Below are 24,105 nucleotides of genomic sequence, written 5' to 3' on the forward strand. Positions count from 1 at the left end.
TGTAGTACAAACTTTGATTGGTGCTGCTTATGACAACTGAAGAAACTCAACAGTGAAACAACTGTATGTAAGCTGTTTTAGGTTTTCTAGGACTGCTACACGTGAACTCCATTTTAATGAGTGTAACGATCAGAAAGTCTATGTAGCAGAAAGCCAGTGTTAGAACAAGGAAGGACAGTGCTACAGCTTATCTGAGACCCAAGATGCTCAGATATTGTGGGGTGAGGAGGCAGAAGCTGCCTTGCGTATTCAGCAGTAAAAACTGTTCATTTTCCCCTTCTTCTAACCCAAGATCTACTTTCCCTGTGAAAAAGATTGCTACAGACAATGTAACTAACAAATGACATCAAAAGTGAGAGATGATCTGTTCTACTGGCTTCCATTCCAAATACAGATGACTACTTTGGGTCTCCAAGACCAAACAGCACCTGTCTCTTCTTTGTTTCTATTGTCTTATCTAATAATAGAGACACCAGTTTTAAAGTATATTCTTTCCAACTAAAAATTAATATTTCATATATCTTGCCTGAATTTTTCTAAAGGTCCTAGCTGTGAATTAAAAACCACTAGCTGTGAATTAAACACTGTTCCATACTAAATTGCCTCTCGGATAATTCCTCTTATTCTTTTCAAAGCATATTCCATTTTAAATTGCTTAACATCGCAGCACAGAATGCCAGACAGTTGAGAAATACACTTTTTTCCAAGGCTAAAGATTTTAGTTGCCACAATTAAAAATTGCCCATTTGACCACTACAGAATGTATGTTTTGGTACCATTCTTCCATCATGCATCAATCTTGCACACGGGATAAACCTCTAAGGACTGCTAACCACAGCAGTGAGGTCAGCTGAGTCCAGCTGTTGACAAAACACAATAATGGGAATAATCAAGAGAACAAGAGAACATGTCTGAGAGCCCCTCAAAGAATCTGAGTTTTTATTTCCTATTTGAAATTATGTTGCATGCACTGTTTTTAGATATTTCAATAGTCACGAAATCTAAGTGGTAACCATCTCATAAATCCATCCAGTAGCTTAGTCAAGTTGCTGGCTTTCTCTCACTCTCTTTTTTCATTGTTGTCTAAAAAAATTGTGAATTATAGAGGAGGAGGTGCTTGATTCCTCTTTAGTACATATATTGCTGCTTACTTATAACTCTTTAATTCTATTTGTTTTGATTTTTGTGACATCTTGTCATGATTATAAATAAATTATGATTCTGAAATGGCATCTGAGCATTTTTTAGCTGTTGGCAGCCTTCTTAGAGCAAACTTACAAGAAATTTAAGGGTTGAGTTTGCATATCCCAGACTGGGAAGTTGAGGGTGAAGTGTAATAAATAGTCCACATGAAAATCCTGGTTCAGCTGGGACAGACAGAAAACTGTCTCTCACATTCTCTGTATTAAACGTAATAAACGCCCAAAAATTGATTAAATATTATACCAGTTGTTTTATTCAGCTAATTAGGAATGTCATATTTTGTTTCTGTTAACAGCCTTAACATGTACAGCATTAGGTTTGGAATGTTCCCTTTGGTTACTAAAAATTGGAAAACTGATTGTACTTTGTGCTAATAAGACTTGTGGTTTCTGAAATATCTAAAATTTGTTCAAGAAAAAACAAGGGATGAGTCCTTCTAGTGGCATGTGTAGTTCTTTAATCTAAGGTATGTTTTGATAAGTGACACTAAATTACAGATACGAAGCTCATCCTTATTTTCATCTTGGATTACAGAGAACAGAGATGGTGCAATTGTGTTTAGAGTAAAACGTTTGAATTTCTTGTATTGCAACTGAAACAGAATTATTTGAATATCTCTGGGCTGCTGTTCAAGTGAAGTCCCTGCAGGGGATTTTAGTTTTATAAACTGACACAGACCTACTCAGCACAAATTCAAGCATTAGCGGGATCGCTCAATTTGCTCCATGAGGTGTTGGTTACAATGGACCATGCCTGAAATGTTTCTAACCAATGCACAGAGCATGAGGAACAAACAAGAGGAGAAACTTTGCATTATTGGCAGAAGTGGAACCTGATGTAATAAGTCCTGTGACTGGAGTGCCATGTTGGAAGGTTACAGGCTCTTCGGGAGGGATACGCAGAGGAAGTGAGGCGCAGGGGTGGCACTGCGTGTAATGGAAGACTGGAATGTATGGAGCTCACAGATGGTGATGACAGGGTTGACAGTCTCTGGGAAAGGATTAGGGGACAAACAATTAATGTGGTTGTCACTGTGGAAGTCTGCTATAGACCACTCAGCCCAGAGATGATGCTGATGAACTATCTGAGGAACTAAGAGACGCCTCTAAATCAATTGCCCTTTTCTTTCTAGTGTGACTAGCATTTGAGGGAAGACAACTGGATGTGGGAAGTCTGGAACATTTGACTTTCCATCTAACAGAAGATTGATTTGGTGTATCTACCTTGGCTGTTTATGCCAGAAGAAAATTATCAAGGGAAAAAACCAACAAGAACAACAACAACAAAATCAGTAACTTCTGATGCTGTAGTGTTTTAGCGGTGTGGTATTTAGTCCAGTATAGTAACTAAGTTCCACTGAGCTGCTCACTCACTCTCCTTGCTCCTGGTGGGATGGGGAGAAGAATAAAAAAACCCCAACAAACCAAACCAAACAAAAAAACCAAGACAAACAAACAAACAAACCAACCAAAAAAAAAATCAAAAAGCATGGGTTGAGATAAGAACAGTTTAATAATTGAAATAAAGTAAAATATCATCATCATCACCATCATAAGAAGAGTAAGAGAGAGAAAGAAAGTTGAGTGATGCACAATATAATTGCTCTCCATCCACTGGCCAGTGAGCAGCTGGTCCCCAAGCAACAGTCCATAGCCCCTTGACAATTCACTCCAGTTTATATACTCAGAATGATGTGGAACGTCTCTTTGGCCAGTTCAGGTCAGCTGTCCTGGGTATGCTTCTCCCTGGCTTCTTGTGTACCTCTTCACTGGCAGAGCATGAGACACTGAAAAGTCCTTGACTAAGCACGGCTTTTCAACAAGTAAAATATCAGTATTACCAACATTACTGTTGTAGTGAATCCGAAACACAGTACTATACCTGTGACTAGGAAGAACATTAACTCTGTCCTAGCCAAAACCAAGACAAGTGGAAAATCACACAATAAATGCAAGATTTTATTTTCTCAGTAAGGATGAGATTTTACTCTGTGCCATTACTTACTGTCTGGTGAAAATAAAAGTAATGGATGAAACTTCTGCATTATGAGAGATGTGAACTGTCAAGAGTTTGTGGAAGAGGGGTTTAGTGTGTTCTGTCTTCTAGTACGCAGGGTTAAAGGTAAACATGACTGTACATGTAGTTGCAGTAAGACCTTCTTAATACTCAGTAGTTTGCCAAGTTTTCTATCCATTTATTGGCCTCTGGAAAGAAAGTATAAAATGCCCTTGCCCTCCCTTTTCAGTATTTTCATCTCATACAACCCTGCTTTTTTTTCCCCAGCTGCCTGGCAATGCTTCTTTAATATTTTAGTTTGTTTGGTGTCAAGCTTTGTCAGGATGGGAATCTCACTCAGGCTCTCACATTGATAGCAACTAGGACTAGCTATGATCATGCATTTCTTCAGCTTTTTTAAAATGCTATGAGATTTTTTTTGTCTTTTCCCCATTTATTTTAGGCTTCTCTGGCATAGCTCAAAAATGTTGCTTTTAAAATAGCAAAGGCAGTTCCAGAAAGCAAATAAAACCCTCAAAGCCTTATCAAAATGTAGCCATAATCAAAGTAAACAATTTTTCTGTTCGGGCAGTGCACGTAAATCCCTGTTTTTCCTAAAACATTCATGTTTGACATTTTGCAAGGACTCCATGATTTTCCCTGTACTCACTGTCCTGTGTTACAGAGCATACAAGAAGGAGACAAACTTTGTGTATCCTTCTGAAGCTGGAAAAATCTGCTTTGGGGGTGATAGCTTGTCCAGGAGATGCCAGGGAAAGGCTAGGAACAGCAGTTTCAGAGGAAAAATCTTACTGCAACTTTTTGTAACTCTTCCGTAACTGCTGAAACTCTTTAGGCACATTACAGGCCTAGACAAGGGCAAGAGATGCAATAGAAGTGTGTTTTTAAAGGTCAAATTATGAGATTGTTTATTGTACTACACTTTAGATCCCGGCCATAGTGATGGTTCTCCTGGGGTTTCATATTAAACAGCAAGCATTTGTGGCCTGCAGATATGGAAAAAAGACATCTACCCTGGAACATGTGAATGGTTTTTTCAAGAACATGCAGAAAAATCACTTCTTGGATGTGTTTGCTTCACAGCTGGAGGAGCTGCACCATCCTGCAGCTCCCAGGTAAGTTCAGCAGCAGTTCCTGGACACATGCAGCATCTCTCCCCACAGCTCAGCAGTGAATTTGCAGGCTCTTTTCTGTTGGCAAGGCAAATACTCTTCCCTTTCTCAGGTGGAAACATCTCCGACAGGATGAGAAGAAGTCAGAACCCAATGTCACAGCCACTTCTGCAGCCTGAAAGACACTTTCAGGTGCATCCATGTGCTCTTATGGACCAAATATTAAGTGACAGAAGTGAGTGTTGGGCTGCACATAATAACTGAGGAGTATGAGACAGAGAAATGCAAATTAAATCCTTCACTGTGACATATGAATACATGTAAATTTGCATCTCAGATGATTTAATGCTACTTCTAATGAGATGTCACCATACCAACAAGGAAATTGACAAAGTAGGCTAACAAAAATGCTGGAGTTTTACAAAAAAAGGTGAAAACTTTGGAAATGTCATTGCTTTGTTTTGGTTTTCTTAAGGTACCTGCCCAAGAAAGTATCCTGGTATTTTTGTTCTTTTGAGCAAAAATGAAGTTGCTATTGGATATACAATACCCACTTTGACCTAAAAGAAGGAGTAAAAGAGGAATATGTTTTCACTAAATGACTCTCAAAATATCTGCCAAAAAAATCACGTAAAAAAAATTACTAAAGTCTGTTACACTACTAAGAAATGAATAAGGGTAAATGAGAAATCAAAAATTGTTCCATCAAAATCTGTTCTAATTTTGCAATTTCCATATCATGAAGGGGTAGCTTATGGCAGAGATGAGAAAGAGGGCATTAGAAGAAAAGGCAAAGACAGATGGGAATTAGACCCAATATTAAAGAGAGTTCTTATGGTTGGAAGAGTTACTCTCTACAAATGACATGAGGAGCTCCAGATTTATTCTTTATTACTGACTGACACAAAAAATGTGTTTCTTTTTTACAGGTCAAAGGTTGTTTTGCCAGATGTTCTCTCTCTGTTGCCTTTTGCTGGAGGTATGGGTCCACCAGTTTGTATGAACTGGGCAATGATGTTGATCTGAATCTGAATCTATCAAAACTAAATCTGTTTTCCTGATCTGTATCAATTGAATAGTTAGAGCATTTGTAACATAAGAGTTTTTGCTAGAAATGTTACTGTGGCTGATACATACTACTTGCATTCCAGATTTTCCAGTGAAATGTTTATTTCTTTATAGCTTTATCTAACAGGCAAACTCCATGATCTTACTATTTCCCCATGGAAAACAAGTCATCAAAGACAGGAGAAAACTGGAGGGAACTATGTGAGTTTCTAAGTTGCTATAAATCTGAGTGTAGAATTTGGGAGACCTGAAAGTGCCCTGGAAGTCTTAACTACTGTGCATCATGAGAACACAGTCAGAAAAAAATACAAAAGTGAATCATGCCAGGTGTACGTTTACCAATATTTGCACCTATTAAGTGATTCATGCTTTTTTGCTCTTCTGTCCAACATTTCATGGTGGGCTTGGCATTTAGACTGAATTATCTAATGAATATCCAGATGGCCTCATTCTCATGTGCCTTCAGCCTAATTCTGAAGCAAAAACATTTGGAAGTGTTCTTGAGCAGATATTGGGAATGTCTTTGTATTTTGTCAGCAGAAATGCAAATTATTTACTCATTCATGCAAGTTGCTAATAAGGGAGAAAATAGTACAAATATAAAATAATTTAGTCAATGAAAAAAACAAATTCATATGAGCAAAAGAAAACTAGATATTGAATTCTGTAAAATTTTATAAACAGAGAAAATTTTATAAACAGACATTTAACTCTTGCAGGAGTGACTGCTGGTCCAAAAAAAGCCTTTAGTGTAAGTTTAGTGCTATACATTTGCCTTTGAAGAGTCTCTCTGGTATGTATTCTATTTCAAGAGTCTGCAGTGCCAAATATATTTAGGTAATTCAGATTTCCTAGCCTAGCACATTCTTTGTCAGGTTTTAAATCGTAATACACTTTGATTCAAAGAACTTTAACTGCTGAACTCTGGATAACTGATCTTATGTCTTGCTGGACTTAGTGGTGAGTAACTAAAGCAGATTTGAAATAGTGAACACCTATAGAAAACATTTTTGCCAACTGTCTTTCTGCAAAGAACACTCATAAGGATGGGTTTTGTTCTGTGTTTTGTTTTTTTGCTTGTTTGCTTTTCAGTGGGGAAGGTAGGGTTTATTTTGTTGTTAGAGTGAATCGATGGGGAAGAGACTGGATGTTACTCTGAACATCCATGCCAAGTTTCCAATGTGGGAAATCATTCAGTGCCCATCAGCTCACTTTAACACTGAATGCTGTCAAAATGACTTCAGGAACTTATCAGTGCCGAACTCTTCTTATCCTTAGAGAGAATTTTTCTTGTCAGTGCATGAACAAAACTTCTTGTTAACATGTGTACTTTAAGTATCCAGCTCCAACACTCTGTCTTTTCAAAAACATCACTTTGCATCTGACTTTCCTGTAAACTCATTCACCATTCTTCAGTGCAGGTTTGACATCATTCATATTTCATTGCGACAAGCTCTCTAAATTCTAATACAGAATACTTTTAAAAATGTCCTTTTACGTGATGGTTATCGAGTTTGGGAGTCATCATTAATTTCCTGCAACTTAATTCGTTAAGATGAATAATATATACTTGTTTTGGTAAATGACAGTGAAATATGAAGTCTTTTTCCAGGCATTAGTATTTCTCTGGAGTCAATATATCTTTTTTACCTTTATATTCTTATTTATTTTCACTGGAAATCAATCCTACTGGACACACTTGCTTTGCACTGCATGGTGCTCATTCGATTGACTTGAACTAGAATCACTTTTGTCAGATTTTTTAAGTTCTTTCAGAATCAAATTGTGTTAGGAAACTACATGTTCAAAGGAACAAATGAGTTTCATTGGATTCTGATGAACAGAGACAAATATATATGCAGAGTAAACAGTGGCGGTGCTCATATTACAAAATATTTCCAAGGGTACAGTGTGCATTATGATCATTTTCTTTCCTATACTATGATGTTCATGTTGCAAGAAAGGCTTGGAATATTTACCTGGTCCTGTCTGAAACCTATGAGTGCCGACTGTAGTTCTCTTCTTGTTTTACTTCTCAGTCTACACCATCATATTTTGTGCAGTGTGCTGGAGATGGAGTATTTTTCAGTCTGATTACACTTCCAGCAGCAATACAGTGAGATACTCAAGTGCTCAACATCAAGTAATGACCAATTCCATTACCTGCCTGCATTTTGCCCTGGCTTCTCTTTTGTCTTGCTAAGACTTTGGCACATACTGTTGTTTGTGTTGGGTTAACAGTAGCCACAGTAGCTAAGTCCCATTAATAACAAAATTAACTTGAGAACAGTATGTCAGTAAGGATGACCTACCATTTTCAATCAACACCTGAGGTATTAAAAATTTTGGCAAGGGAGATATGAGCAGGCAACAGACAGGAAACTTCATATTATGTTTGGATAGAAAGAAATTCACCAGTGATAAATAGTGTGGTGGTGACTGAGGACTTCATGCACTACAAGTGAACGTGAACGCAGACATTACCTGAATGCAGGCATGACCTGAGTGGTGTATCCCAGGAGGGGCAAGGGAAGCAAAAGGTTGAAGGGTTGAAATGGGAGAGTGAGATGGGGAAAAAGAAAAGCTAGCAGCTCCTGCAGCAGAAGCAGGGAGGACAGACAGAGTCACTGCATCTTTCTGCAGAAAAAGGGATGAGGATTTTCCCTTTTCTCTAGCCATAACTGGTACCAAACACATGTCCATAACATTTAGGAATATGAACTGTCAACTTCTGACAGCAACTCAAAATGGGACAGAATTAGGTATAATAAAGAGCAGTATTTTCAAAATATTGACTGATGACCCAAGCAGAGCAGTTTCAGATGTGATCTCATAGTACCTTCAAGCCCATCTAACTCTGGTTGCTGCATGACTGTCACGTTATTGACTCCACCTTCACTCTGCTCTACTGCTTTCCAGTGTTCAGACGGGTACGACCGCTAGGCAGCATGGAGTTGGAAGAACACAGGTGCAGCAAAGCTACATAATCCAGATTACCTGTCTAACAGCAGCGCAGTGGGCAGAGAAAGAAAGGAAAGGAGTAGAATTATGTTTTCAATGGCCTTGTAGAGAATGTCTTATGCAATTTCAAAACTGCATTCTCAGTGACTTATGCTGACTTTATTCAAAGTCTCTGTTTCTGAGCAGGGTTTGCAAAACAATCACAAGACACTATCATCTGACTCTGTATTGACCATTACACAGTGAAATGACTGTGTACAGCAGGAAGCAGAGGAGTATCTGGATTTTTCCTTCCAGATTCACGGTCTGCCTTTTTTTTTTTCCTTCCCCACTCCTCCTCCAGTCATAGCTGATGCACTGGCTACTGCTAAAATGATTTAAAATATTTAAAGAACCAAACTCAATAACCTTTGTTAGGGCTTATGATGGAAAAAGATCATTTCTTGCAGACAACTATTTATAATAAGATTCAGTAAAAGGGCTACAACATTAAGCATTGATGCAATGGAAAACGTCCTTGAAAATTTCTGTTTCACTGTAAGGAGCGTTAAGTGTAGCAGTATTTTGACCTTATGTGATAGGAGATTTCTAAGAAGAAACTTATTAACCAGAAAATAATTTGGAGTTTGGGATGGTACTCAGAGCAATGTGAAGGACCATGAACTGCCTACATGGTAAGGATATGAATTGCGTCTCGTAGGAAAAATAGTGCTTGATTATACCTAGTATACAATATCATAAATGTGTTTAAACAGAGATTGCGCTGATTTAATTCTGATTAATTAAATCCTGAGATTTCACTGAGAGCTTTAATTCTCATTTAAAGATTAATCAGAATTTCTAGAATGAAAGTTTAATATTCTTTTCCTGAAAAACATGGACTATATTTGTGAGCTAGAATGCTACAGTACTCAGAGCAGCTGCCTTCCAATTTCCCTGGAAAGGCTGCTTGCAGCTGTGCTCTGTAATGTCGTGCACTGAGCAATGGTGTGGAGCGTGGTGGTGAATTCTGCTGTATCACAAGCTTCTCTCCTGATAAGCTGTATCTCAGCCAGAAAAAGAAACAGTGTGAGGACTTGTCCTCTGGGCCACACCTCTATTCTTCAGGCAATTTTTGCTCCAAATTGCTGTAGTTTCATGCTAAGTAGTTGCCCGGATGACTCTCTGGCCTGGGCACAGGCTGTGCTTGGGACCTGTTTCATCCACAGCTGAAACATCTTAAGGGCCATACAATTGTTCCCAGTGTACTGTAAAACTACCCACTGACTGAAACAGCATTACCCAAATAGCACAGCATGAAAGTCCAGCTGATACATAGTTTTCCACAGTACTAATACCTTCAAATTGTCATGAGAGCTATAAACATCAGTAGGCATCTGGAACTCTTTTATATCTCAGATGAAAATTGAGCCCTTCAATACTTCACGCTAAGCTGAATCATTCAGTCGATAAGAGTGCCACCTATTGAATCACTAACTATATTCCTACAGGATTCCTTTTTCCTCTTATTACACTGGCCAGGATCTGTCTCAGCATTGGAAGTTGCTTGAACATGTGTTTAAGACTTCATCAAAGTTAAGCACATGCTTAAAGATCCTTTCACGTGTAGAGACATCTTACAGACTGAAAATCAAGATTCAGAAATACAAGTTTGTATCCATAAGTTGCATTGCTCCTAGCTATAATTTCATATAATTATATGGAAGTGGCTTATCAATAATTCAATTGTTTCATTAGTTTTGTGCTAAGATGTTAATAGAGTTAACTGAATTAATGCATGCATAATTTATCAGTCTATAATCTAAATAGTTTAAAATGCAATATTGAGACTTACTGTGGTAATAGCTTATAAAATGTGCAGTCTATGATGGATTACAAAATGTCCTGCCTGCATTGGCTCTGGAGCAGCTGGAGCACAGAGCTGCTGTAAAGAACACAGAGGAGAAACTACTGCCTCCAGGGCCTATAGACAACAAGATGAGGAGAACTGTTGAGGTCAGGCTGAAAGATGCCTGTGAAAAGTTGTGTTTGGAAAATGCAGACAGAGTATTATATTCCAACCTTACCATTGAGCTACACTGTCTTCAGTTTAATCTGAAGAGCTATGCTTTCCCTCCACCTTTTTTCAGAAAGAAATCATAGTTACATGGCTGAGCTATGAATCCCTCTTAATCTGAGGGAGACACTAGACATCGATATCCAAAATAACCACAAACTCTGCCTGCAGTGTATACCTCCTACGCAGTGGTTTTGCACCTCATAGGATCATGTCTACAGAGGAAATGAATGAGACATATGAATCACAACCATGTCTTACACTAAATTAATTAGTGTGAGCCGCTGGAGGTAAATAATTCCAAAACCTGAGAGGTCATTAATTTCAAAACCTGAGGTAGGAGTTTAAGCATACGTGTTTTCTTTTTTAAAAAAGCACAGTCCTGAAGTTTAAAGGTGACTTGGAATCTGAATGTTCACTGGACTTAAAATTGTTTTGTCATATAGTCTGTAACTTTATTCTATTTCCACATTTCAGATTGTGATCCTAGTTACTAAAAAAAAACCAAAAGGTAGGGGAACAAACAATTTCAGAATCTTAAAAAGTTACATTTAAATTTATCTTAAAAATGCAGGCAGACATTTTAAAGGCATGAAAGATGTTTTTGTGTAATGGTAGGAACAAATACTCTATCTACACTCAATTTTTTTGTAGTTTAGTCCTCTTTTTTTTCTTCATTTCTGTCTTGTTATATTTCTGAAGAAAACTTTCATATAACTTTCAAGTCAACAAGCCAGGTGCATATTTTGTAGTCTGAGAATACTAACTAGAAGCCACTGTCTAATACAGACCTGCTAAAATGAATCTGCTTCTCTGTTTTCTGCTCATTGAAATACTTCCTTTTAGTTCAACTGGAGAAGAAGTTTGTGAGACAAATGCCATGATATTCACACATAGTTATTTACTGTGACTTGCAGTGGTGTCAGCTATTAATGGGTTTTGCAGACAGTAAGAAGCATTAGTGGAGAAGTTTACAATGAAACTATCTGTGGTTCAGATATGTATCTCTTTCCTTTACAAATACACATTTAATAATTAAATACTAAAACACCTTGCCTAGTTAGTTTTGAGCTTGTTTGATTTTTACAAAGTTGGGTGTCAAGGATGACTAGAACCAGATACAGAGAGACTAGGGAGACCATACTTTAACCACAGGTATACCAGTGGTGACCACAGAAAACCATCTAGAACCCTCAGCAGCACTTACCAGTATCACTAAGCAGGATTGGCACAAGTCCCTCAATGTCTTAGTTAAAACCACATTGTAAGTTGTGCATCTGTTAATTTTAGAAACTAGGCAAAGTGATCTACAGAGCTACCTTAAAAATAATGAGAATAATCACAAGTGTCTATTCTACCAGATCTTTTACTTCTATACTAGGCAGTTGTTTTGATTCCTATTAGTACTCAGGGCCAGTGGTGACAGAACCCAGAGGAGCTGCCTATCTCTGGAATAGGCCAGAAGCTGATTGAAGAGCTCCTGCTGCCTTATTTCTGCATAATGAAAGGGAACACAGATTATTTATTTGTAGTGGGAGAATGACAGTTCAAAAATAAATTTAGCCATCGAAGAAAGTTAGCATTACCTATCTACAGTTTATTTTTTTTATTTTTTGTGGCCTGATACAAAAAATACACTCCATTTTTTGATTACATCTGAGAAGAGAGTTTGCAAATTATTAGTTGACCAAACATGAAAACTTTTACATGTATGAAGCCACAAGGGAGAGACAGACCATACTTGCAAGTAGCTATAAAGTGTCAAGCATATGTCGATTTTTCATTCTTCTGAACTATTCTGTGTTTAGTAACAGTAGGCTATTCTATTTTCTTTATTTGATGATACTACTACAAGAAATATGTCTAGGCAAGGTGATGTTTCAGGCAAGGTAAGTTAGCCAGGAACCATAGAAAAGCAATATTTGGGTTCATTAGCAGTTGAATCCCTTGTAAAAGTAAAGGAATATATAGCAATAGCAGGATGTTTATCCCATCCCCTCAATAAAAGGAAGAATTCTGATGTACTTTGAAAAACTAAAGTCCTAGTACTGGGGATTTCTAATAAATGATGCATCTGTTCAAAGCTACAGCTTGTACTGCAGTCACCATAACCTGAGGGAAAACATACGCTTCCTTTATTCTTGTCCTCCATAAACAACTCAGGTAACTGGCCAGCAAAGGAGTTGCCTTTTAATTGTGGTTGTAGGAATAGATACATTTCCAGAAGAATTTGTAATGGGAAATTTCACTAGGAAGGCTTTCTGCCTAGGTAGTGGTTCTTTCTCAAAGGCAATTTCAAAGCTTCCCCCCCACCCCCACTGCCACATAGCAAGACAAGTTCTCAGCCTTGCTCTCTGGTATGCAGAGAGATAATGTATTTGCAGGCATGTACAGGGCCTCCTTGAGCCAGAGAGAGTGGGGGAGGACAGAGAGAAAATACGAAAAGCCTTGGAGGAGAAGGGGATTTGCCTTTTACCCCTGGGGCTTGATGCGTGCACTATCGTATCTGAAATAACCCTTTTTATTTTAATCCTTCTACTGCCTTGGCATTCTTGGGTAGAATACCTGAGTATGTTTACCTTACAGTGGTATACACCTCTTTTGTGGGATGTTTCTGAGGGGAGTTTGGCAGCTGCAGATTCATTCAAACCTCCTGGAACAAACAGCAGCAGTTTTACAGTTTTATGACAGACACTAGATCTAGTGCTGGCTTTTTACAAGGACAGGCTGGGGGAAATGATTTACGGGATTTACAGACCCTTTGCCTTTTATTCACATATGATTTTAACAACATGAGCTCACAGTACTTTATACCACAAGGGGCTTGGTATTTATTGTTATGCTATTTCATCAAACTGTAGGGTCATGGAATCAGATATATTGATGTTATGACTTAAAAAATCTGCCCTACAAAAATCATTCTTCCCTTCTAGAACCTTATAGCCACCTGGAGCAGAAATCAGGTTGTGCAGTGACACCTTCTGATACATCCTACAAGTAATAAAATTTACTAGTAAAACAATAACTTTTAGTTTAGAAAGAAGAAGAGACTGCATAAGAATGGCATCACCGTAATCATGGCAGCACCTTGTCTTCCTTAAGGGCAAAGTGTGCTGCTCTTTGTCTCTATGACTTTCTTTGGGTTTTGTGAAGGGAGGTTCCTAGTGTATATTGTGTATGAACAAGTGATAAATACCTGATGCAATATACATTGTTATAAATAGAATGGCTAAAAGTGTAGGTAAATTCCAGAAAGCTGTAGCAGAATTTAATTTATAAGAGAAAATTAGCAGATTGCACAGTACACTATATTATTGATATATCTGCTCCTTAATGTGTATATTAAATAGTCTTATATTGGACTGACAGTAAATCTGGAGTCTGAATGCTCCTCTTTGAGTTTTGGCCACTTAGTCAATATTTTTGAAATTTCAGCTTGTTCACAATGATTCTGTTAGTTTCTGATGTCTGAATGAAGAATGTGTTAAATACTCCAGATACACAAACTGAGGGTTGCTATCTCCTTCAATTTGTCTGGATAGAATGGGCAATACTTAATGCTGTTTTAAAGAAAAATTAAAACAACTTCTTTTTCTGGAAATTTTGTCTTTGATAGCAGTTTAAAAAAACACCATTACATTGATCCATGGACTTAAAAAAATAAGGAAATTAATTTGTATGTGGCCAACTTCCCTGGTGTCTTATACATTTTCTCAAGTAATCTGTTTCTAAATTGCATTATTCATAGCTTTCTGAAAACATATGTAATATATTAGAAGTTTTATAAAATGTACTAATAAGAAGGAGATCACATATTTTTACTTTGCAGAGGGAACGAAGTTTGAATATCTAAACTGAATGGAGATTTGTAACTGTAATGTAACATTTGTTAAACTGATAAAGTGAACAGATGCAGGAGCCAACCTCACACAGTGTCAGCATCAAGGACATTTAAAAAAGCAATTATATAGAGCTGAAATCAAATGGAATGGATCCTGAGACAGAGAAAATGGTCTTAACCTGTGTAATAGATAATTTGAACAAAATTTGGTTGCTTCTGTCAAAAATGTTCTGATGGAGCTAGATGGGACACTGTAAACAATTTCTGATAAAACTGGTAATTTCCTAAATTGCTTTAGAACTCAGTGACATGGAAATATGAAAGTAGACACGGATCAGTAAAGTTTGAACAAGAAAGAATATTAGAGTCTTTACAAAGTCTCCACCTCTCTGATAATTTTTGTTGCTCTCCTCTGAACCCACCCCAACAGGTCTTCTGTTGAGGACTCCAGAACTGGATTCAGTGTTCTGTCTGGAATCTCACCAGAGTAGAGCAGAGGAGCAGAATCACCTGCTCTGACCTGCTACCCACACTGCTTTTGATGCAGCCCAGGACACAATTGCTTTTCTGAGCTGCAGGTGCACAGTGCTGGGTCATGCCCAGGCTATCATCTACCAGCACCCCCAAGTCCTTGTCAGCAGGGCTGCTCTCAATCAATTCATCCCCCAGCCTGGTTTGATACTGGGGGTTGTCCCAGCCAAGATACATCACATTGCACTTGGCCTTATTAAACTTCATAAGGTTCCCTTGAGCCCACTTCTCAAGCTCATCCAGGTCCCTCAGGAGGGCATCGCATCCTTCAGTAATCTTACTGAAAAATAAAATACTGAGAGTGAACACTTTATCCATGCTGTTTAGATTCTGTTCTTCCCTCTTGAATTTTTTATTTGAAACAGCAAGGTGATCAAACTAAAAAAAACCAAAACCAACCAACCAAAAAAAACCCCCAAAACCCTATAAGGAAATACTGGGGTATGATGTAAACTTCATTTTGATTCCCTCCATATGTGTATGTTTGTATTTCATCTAGTGTATAGAAAATGTTCCTAATGCAAAATGTTTCCTAGGCAATTACTAATGTTTGTCCATCACTGTTTATGACAACCAAAAGTTTGTGTTTCACAGTGACAGTACCTGAGTGCTTTTCTATGGCTACAAAATTCTGTTTGTGCAAAGGAAGCTCTTTTCAATCCAAATTTGGAGAGCAACACGTAAAGTTGACCCTTAATACTATGCTTTCCTAAGTTTTCCCTGGCTTTGATATGAGTTATTTCAAATGCAATGAGGTCATCATCATAAATCAATTCAACTTTTTTAATCACAAGCATCATCCTCCCACTTGGCAATGAATATTCTGATTTTTTGGTCTGTACTTCAGGCAATATTGATACCTTTCAAGCTGTCCACGTGAGATCATTTACTGATTTTCATGTCACCTCAAAATGCTTCTTTCACTAATCTGACATTTGGCATTTGAATAAAGTGCTTCACTCACCTCACTGATACTTGATCACTGTTGATCTATGTGCCATATTAGGAATCTGTTTCTAGTGTGGTAAGCCACTGATAAATTTTTATTTTTGAAGAAACTTTTATTAAAATAACCTTATTTGATCCATTTATCTCATGTATAGTAGATATAAGTATTTTCTGTTACGTAGTTAATATTTTTATGCATTTAGAATTGCACTTTGGCCTACAGCTCCAGTCAGAGATTTCAAAGGTTACGGCTGGATTTGGACAGTCAGTTTCCTATATCTGTGTCTGTCATGTTATAGCAACACTAAATATAACAGTCCATGAGGGAGGATCTTCAATAAAACTAAAAATTACTGAAAAGTACCATCATGACCAGCAGGCGTGTTGACTTGGATATTAAGTGTCTTTTATCTGCATCAGGTAGAAGCTATACATAAGTAATACATTTCATTCAAAATAAATTATAGTCATAAAATTATAATGGCGTTAATTTTAGACACAAAAAATGGGCACAGATAAACATATGGAGCCTGAGCAGGGGGTAGGGAAGAAGGGAGCCCTGATTCAATTACTGAAAAGTGTATAATACACAGATTTTCCCAGACTCATTAAAAAAAATGTATCCTTCATAAGGTCTCTCAAGGGTGCCTAGGCTTGTGAAGCATCCTGTGTCTCGGGCTCCTGTGCTACATCCAATATTCCTTGTGACTTTGTGGTGCTTATGGAGCCTGCAATAGCACAATATTTCATTAAGAATTGCAACTTATGAGAAATGCTAAGAAGTTCTTGACTTTCATCTATCATCTTCTTCAGAAAACATCTGAAGGAGCATCTCTGAGCTTTCAGAGAATGAAATAATTAAGATTCATATATCCACAAGCTTTAATCTAGTTTGGACTGTTGACCTTTATTTATTCAGTCACTAGGGTTTCTCATCTTAGAACATGTTGAGCTACAAAAACCGCTCTTGAACTTAACTTCGAGAAAAGTAATGGAAACCTCTTTTACAGTAACCCCTTTCTGAAGTAGTGAAAAAGTCTAAGGAAATTATTCCACTGGGGAACCTTGCTTAGGCTGTGTGTGTTAAGACTTTCTAAGTCTTACTTCAGGCTTAGTACAGGGTTTTGAGCTAAAACGTGGGCAGTACACAGGACAGCACCAAGCCTAGCATCACCGGGCATCAGAACAGGAAATAGTCTCCACTGGCACTTCAGGCTTTCAGGATTACCCCCAAATTAAAAACTGCTACAGTTGCCACTGAGACTGGATATTGCTCAAGGAACGCAAAACATTGTTTAGAAATCTTGATAATATGACTTCTTCTTCTAAATTCATAAGACTCCATTTACAACCACTCCAACAACCCCCCCATTCACTTTTGCTGTTATTAAGATAGAATTAGTGTTGGAATGTTGATTTGAATATCAAATTAATTATAGTGAAAAGAGCTGTCTATAGTCTTGATAAACTATGATGTGTACTGTTCATGCAGTAGCATTAACTGCTTCAGGGAACTTCACAGTTTTATTTAAGAGAGAAATTTTGTAGTAACAGTAATACCGTCAATCAAATAATTTGTTTAATCAATATACACAGAGGTAGATGCAGAGTAAAGTAGTACAAAGTCAAATCATATGCCACCTTTTACAGCTATCTGACTTGATAGATTTATCTTTATAAATGATAGCAAGCAGAGAAGTAAAACCAGAGCCAACAAGATAACATTCAGGTAATTCTTATATCCTTTTGTTCCCATCAAAAGGTGTTGCAACTAGATATTCTAAGTTACAGAAGTTGTTGTTTCTAGAAAGAACTAATCACACCAAGTTAGTAAATTTTTAAATAGAAATTTAGATGGCATCAAATTCAAAGCCCTTATACCACAGCATCTTAGCCGAGAAAGCTTATTTTACTGTAATACTACCCTCTGGTCAGAAACTATGTCAATACATCTCACCTTTTCTCCACCATAACGCTACGTATCTGATTCTGTTGATGCTTGAATGAATGTAAACCAAAATAATTTCACTGAAATTTGTGAAGATCATTGGTGAGAGAACAAAACGAGGAATCAATTCCTTCATCTAAAGGTCTGTCTATTGCTGTCTCATTACCAAACACCTTTTTACCTTCACTGTGACTCTTAATAAATGTCTTAATCTTTTCCTCTTGACTCCTAAAATCCCACTTTTTACATGTCAAGAGATCTCAGTTGATACCAGGAAGTAACAGCATCCACTGTCACCTTGCTTCCTGTTCATCTTTAAGGCCAGTTAAAAAAAGATCTTTTAGGTTGATTTGTTTTGGGTTTGTTTGTTTCTTTTTTTGTTTGTTTAGGATTGTAGTATGGTCCTATGCCTATATACACAACTCCAATAATCATATGGCTCACTCCTTTAATTTTGAGATCAGGCTTTCATACTCTTCATTACCTAGAGTCTCTCTTCTCCTCATCAGAAAGTGAGTGCTATTCTGCATCAGAAGTCTAAGTCAAAGGTCATGTTCTAGCCAACATTAGAGTTGTATGGTAGGGTCAGAATTAAAACCTCAAAATTAAAACAACATCAGAATCATATGTTTTGGGTGGGTTGGTGTACCTGATGTAATCCCTAAGAATATTATAAAGCTAGAACACTGTATCTTCGCTCAAAGATCTATTTTTGTATCTATCTTTGCAAACTCATGGCATATCACTTTAACTGTCTCTGGACTATACAAACAATCTAAATGAGAAAAACAAGCATGCATAAAGCTTGGTGCCTTGAGCTAAAATAATGGAACTTCTGAGTCCCTTCAGCAACTCCTCTGCAATCATTTTCCTGAATAAGGTTGTCTGATTTGTAACCTCCTTGAGCTCATGTTAAGGCTTAATAGTTGTCCTAATAGTCTAATCCTCCTTCACAAGTCAGCTGCTCTGTTCAAGGCTCCTTCCAGCAAAGAAGGAGTTTCTTGAATCCTGTGAGTTTTTCTTTATTCAGCTGGCACTGCTTCTTTGTTTGGAAAGGGAACATAAAAGCCATGAGGTGTCTGCCATGAAAAGGAAACAGCTGCTCACAGATCCTGGATTGACAGTTGTGAACTTTTTGTGTCATAGTCTCTATCTACTTGTTTCAGGGGCTGCATCAAATGCATGCATTCACATAAAGGCTAAGCTGTAGTCATGGGAACTTAATTAGATAACATTTTCTGTTGCTGATCTTCAAAACCATACAAATAAGTCCTTCAATTTTGAAACATGTCAGCTTTCACTGTCTCTGTCACCATATTAAAAATTTCGTATCAGATATGTTGTTTTCATTCTTCACAAATATGTCTCTAATAGTAATTTGAGGCACACAGGGAATTTTAGCAGACCCATAGACCCATTTTAGTAAATTGCATATTTTCTTGTATCAGTCTTCATTTATATTGTTAGTATTTACTGACTTTTAAGTACGTTTAATAATTTTGTCTGGTTGGTTTGGTTTACCTTTTTTTATTTTTTTAATTTTATTTTGACTAACAAGAATGACTCCAAAGAAAGCATCATGAATTGATAACAGAATTTTACAACATGAGAATGTATAGATTTGATAAATCAGCCTCACTAGTTTTTACGCACAATCTGTGTTCGTAGTACCACAGAGAAAACACATATGCTGCAATGTTTCATTCAGAAATTGCAGGAGAAGCACAAAAGAAATGTAAATCTTCTTAATTTAAATATATTCTAAATAGGTAATTGTTAATTATTCTTACTTCCCAGAATAGCAGTAAAACTAGCACCTAAGTTGAAAGAATTTTTTTTTAATGTTTTCCATGTCCTTTAGTAATTCTTCAAAGTACTGCCTGAGTTTTACTGGCACATCATGTTTAGTAGTTTGGCTCCTGAATGTAAAACTTTAGACTATGAGCTCTGTTGAAAAGACAGAGCTACTTCCTACTCCTTACAAGAACAAAAGGAGAATCATTCAGAGGAATCATTCCAAGGAGGAGCATCACCTCCAGCATTTCCCAGCACAATAAGCAGAAAAGCCTTGATGGACAGCATGAGCAGGTAGCTGGATGACGTGTGCACAGTAGCAGTCCTCTTTTTCTTGTCCAGTAGATCAACTGCCTGAAGCAACATGACCATAGAATGTTGGGTAGGAATTTTTTCTTGGTTAAGGAGAGGTGAACTACCTGAGGTCAGGTAGATTTCACTGGGGTAATAAACTTTATTACTTACACACAGGAGACTATTAAGAACACTGCAGTTATCTACAATCATACTCTTCAAAAGAGATCTGCTCCTGCAGATGCTGCAGTGCCAATGGATGAAATTCTTTGAATTTTCTGTGTGATTGGTACATGCAAAATTTCAAATATAGAAGTGATTTAGGAGTTTATAAACCACTGTTTTTTCAATGACATTTAGGCTTTTAAGTGCTTAAGTCACGTAACTCGTGAGCTCTTAGGTATTTTACAGCTTCTCTTTCATTGAAATAATTTCTTTGTTTGGAAGCAGTTTTTAAACTGTACTTTTAAAAGTGACTTTTCATCTTCAGACATTCACATCAGTATCTGTGGACTATTCAGACTTATATTTAGTTTTCCATTGACATACGCTGGACTATTGATTTCTTCCCTTTCATTTTACTCCTGGTTCAGATTCTCTAGAGAAATAACTAAAAATACAGAAAAAATACATGCAAAAAATGAGGATATATTCCTCATCTATGGGGACAATTACATCTGAGGAACAGCACTGACTGCTGAAATTGAAATTTCAATTCATGTTAAAAGCAGCCTTCATCATCTAGGAAGCATCAATACAGGTAAGTGGGGGTTGGGAACAGCCTATAATGAACATATCAGAAGAGGAAACCATTTGCTCTTCTATTGATCAAGAGAGTCAGTCTGGCTCAAAACAATTTTTCTGTTCACTTTTTGCAGAATTCTGTGTAAGTCAGTAAGTCTGTGATGGGTGATTTTAAACTTCAAATTTAACAAAATTTTGTAATAGTAAAGAAATTACTGAAATGCTGTCATTCATTCTCAACAGAAAGCTGGAGTTCAGAAGATTTTCCTCAATAAAATACAGTCAGTCAATAAATAAACAAATAAATATTGTTGGACTACCACAGCTGTATTAGGATTATGCTACCTGCAAAATGGTTGCTAGCTGACATTAACTGGAGTGAGTTTGTTTCGAGTGCCAGACTGTCTGTCTGACAGCTGTGGGATGTAGGGTCATCTTGCTCCTATGTACAGAAAGTCTGAAAAGAAAAGTGGTCATAGTACCCTGCCACAGTGCTTCCACAGTGCTTTCTGAGGTTTAAAGAATTAATTGGGTTTTTTTTATCAGTGACTAAGGGGTTCCATGGTGTCCAACATCTGTTTCAACCATAGGAAGTATACTGCCAGTTGATAAAGAAAAAAAAAATTAAAAATGGTTTATATTCCTGCATTAAGATATAAAAAATAAATCATGCTTGATGGGACATTTCTTAAGCAGAAATAAATTTGCTTCTCACTTAGAAACTGGAAAGCAAGGGACAGCTCTGTGTCCGTGCAACAAAAACTTGGAACATGTCTAGGCTGCAGCTGGACAGGTTGGCAAATGAAAGCTGGAGAAATAACAGCAACAAGCATTTTTTTAATACTTTACATAGATTTGATTAAAAAAAATTAAAAAGAACAAATATAAGTAATTCTCTGCAGCCCACTTGAACCCCTTTCTTTCTTGTGAAACTCCTGTCCTGGTGTGGACTGCAATCCATAACCAAAGCCTAATCTTTCTGCCAAGAGTGTAAGCAAAAGGGCAAGTACAGTGACTAAGGGCTATTCAGCTAAGGAGAAGTTTCACAGATTTCACAGAATATTCTGAGTTGGAAGAGACCCACAAGGATCACTGAGTCCAACTCTCAGATGAATGATCCATACAGAGATCAAACCTTGGTGTTATTAGCATCTCTAACCATCTGAGATAATGTCAGGGTCATTTTTAAATTTTAAAAAAAAACATTTATTGCAGGAAACAGAGAAGACAAAGCAAGAAAAAAACAGTAAATATAAGGATAAGCAGAAAAGTGAAAGCTCAAAACTGGATCTCTAGTGCATTTCTCATCAGTAGTTGGATTGAAGAATGAGCAAAAACCAGGGAAACTAAAAGTGTGCTTGGGAAATTTTGCAGGGTTTTCAATGAAATAGATAAAAAAGTTAAAATAGCAACTTATGTCAAACTAAAAAGCATTTTTTTTCAGTTCTGAATTACTTAATCTCCTCTGACCTTATTCTTCTAATAAAGACAGCTTTTAAAATGGAGGGTTAAACACTAAGTTGGAAGTGTATTTTTCTCAAAATACTTAATTTCACCATTTCTTTAATGAAGCATTTGATTTTGAAAATGTCAAAACATTTTACTTGCATGTTTTCAGATAAAATGTTTTGACATTTTGAAATCTCCCCATGTCTGACAAAAGCATTTGCGGAGTTCAATGATAATTCAGATTTTTAACATCTAACTTCCCACACACACACATCCCGCCCTCAGAATGAATTTTACAAAAAAGAACAAAAGTCCCAGATCTTTCTGAGGAACAAATAAATTGCTCATTAGTCACACAGCAGTGACTAAACAGCAGCTTCTGACAAACACGAGTAAGGACTCCAGGTTCTTCCTGTAACACAGCTGCATTCATGGTAGTTCAGCAGGGCTGCAGCAAAGTGTGCTGTGACTGAAAGGTATGACTGAGATGGGAATGGTGATGCTTGGCATCTCTGTTGGTGAGTGTTAAAGAACCACCCTCAGCCCACAACAGTGTACAGCTCTGTGTGTTTCTCCACAAACATCAAACCTGTGGGAAATGTAAAAATATAAAATCAGAGTACAAAAACCACCTGAATTGATGTTAAAAACAATCTCCTCCTGAGTATCTCATTTGTACAACAGAAGACATCTAAGAACCCTACTTGAACCTATTGATGCTTAAAATGTTTGTGCTCTTTTCTCTTGCAACTCTTTTTGCTTTTATATTTTTATAATCAGGTTGTTCAGAGCTGCGAGCTCTTTGAAGTTCCCACAGTGGTTTAATAAACTATCTTCATTGATTGTGTCCTTCAGACACTCTGACTGTTTCATTGTGCCCTACATCATCTTGCCTCTCCAGAAAAGAGTCTTATGTTTGTGTTTTGAATCATCTTTTTATATTTATCTACAGAAATGTGGCAGTTTTCAAAGGATTACCTTGTGGCCTATCCAGTGGAAAAGATAGGTTTTCCCTCTTCCGACTTTCTCACCTTTAGTTCCATGTAAAACCTCTCAACAGTTCCTGTAGTGTTGATTCCATATTTCTTCCTTCTGATATATTTGAGTTGCTGTCATATAACAACAACAATAAAAAAAATGGTTATTATAATTCATAATAATTTTAATGATAATAATTATATTATTTTCTGGAAAAATAGAAAAATAAGAAACAAAAGCAGTAAAGGTTCACTATGCAATTAATTCCATTTTAGGATGAACTGTTAACTGGGGCAAGAACTGCCATGTGAGCCTCTCCATGCCCCCTTTTACTTTGGTGAATAAAAGATAGCATTAAAATCAACAGATACTTTAAGAAAGGGACAGTCATGGCTCATAACTTCAGATGAAGTGTCAGGAAATTAATCTTCACCCTTACAGAAAAGACCAAGGTGAAGAAAATGGGAATGACACAGTTATTTTCCTGATGATCATGTAACAGGTTCAACATGTACTTCCTGTTATCAGCCACCCCGAGGCATTGCAAATATTGTATAGGGTGAGAAGTGGATGACAATTAGGAGTGACAAAGATGAGCTTGACACTGTGAATCTAGACCTGCAGGCCCTGTTGTGTTTTGTTGTTTTTTTTTTTTGCTGAACCACTGTGTGCAGCAGATTTTTCAGTTAACATGGAATTGACTTGTAATGATTACTTCCACGTTTTATAAATTATATGAAGTGGGATAATATATGGTAATAGCACAGATTACACAATACATTGATGTCTTTACAAAAAAATGTCCTAATATGGCAATTATACTTCAGCAAAACAAATTAATGTAAAGTGACTCAAATTGCATTTCTCTCTAGTAAATGAATCATAATGTTTTAATGACCTCAGATAATCTGCAATTAAATAAACAAAATATTAAATCCAAATGACCACACAGAGATCTTAGAGTGCTCAGGGAAAAAAAGACATGAAAAGAAGGCAGGGAAGAGAAATAAATAATACACTAAGAGATAAAACACTGTACAAAGTTTAAGCAAAACAGGACCTAAATTGTAGTGCAATTTTCACTAAAAATTTCCTAAAAATATTTTATTATACAGCCTAGTGACAATTAGCATTTACTAGAAAGTGAAACTGCTACCTTTTT

The sequence above is a fragment of the Pipra filicauda genome, unplaced genomic scaffold, assembly GCF_003945595.2.
Source record: "Pipra filicauda isolate LSUMZ 115617 unplaced genomic scaffold, ASM394559v2 scaffold194_size2289513_pilon, whole genome shotgun sequence".
NCBI classification, from domain to species: Eukaryota; Metazoa; Chordata; class Aves; order Passeriformes; family Pipridae; genus Pipra; species Pipra filicauda.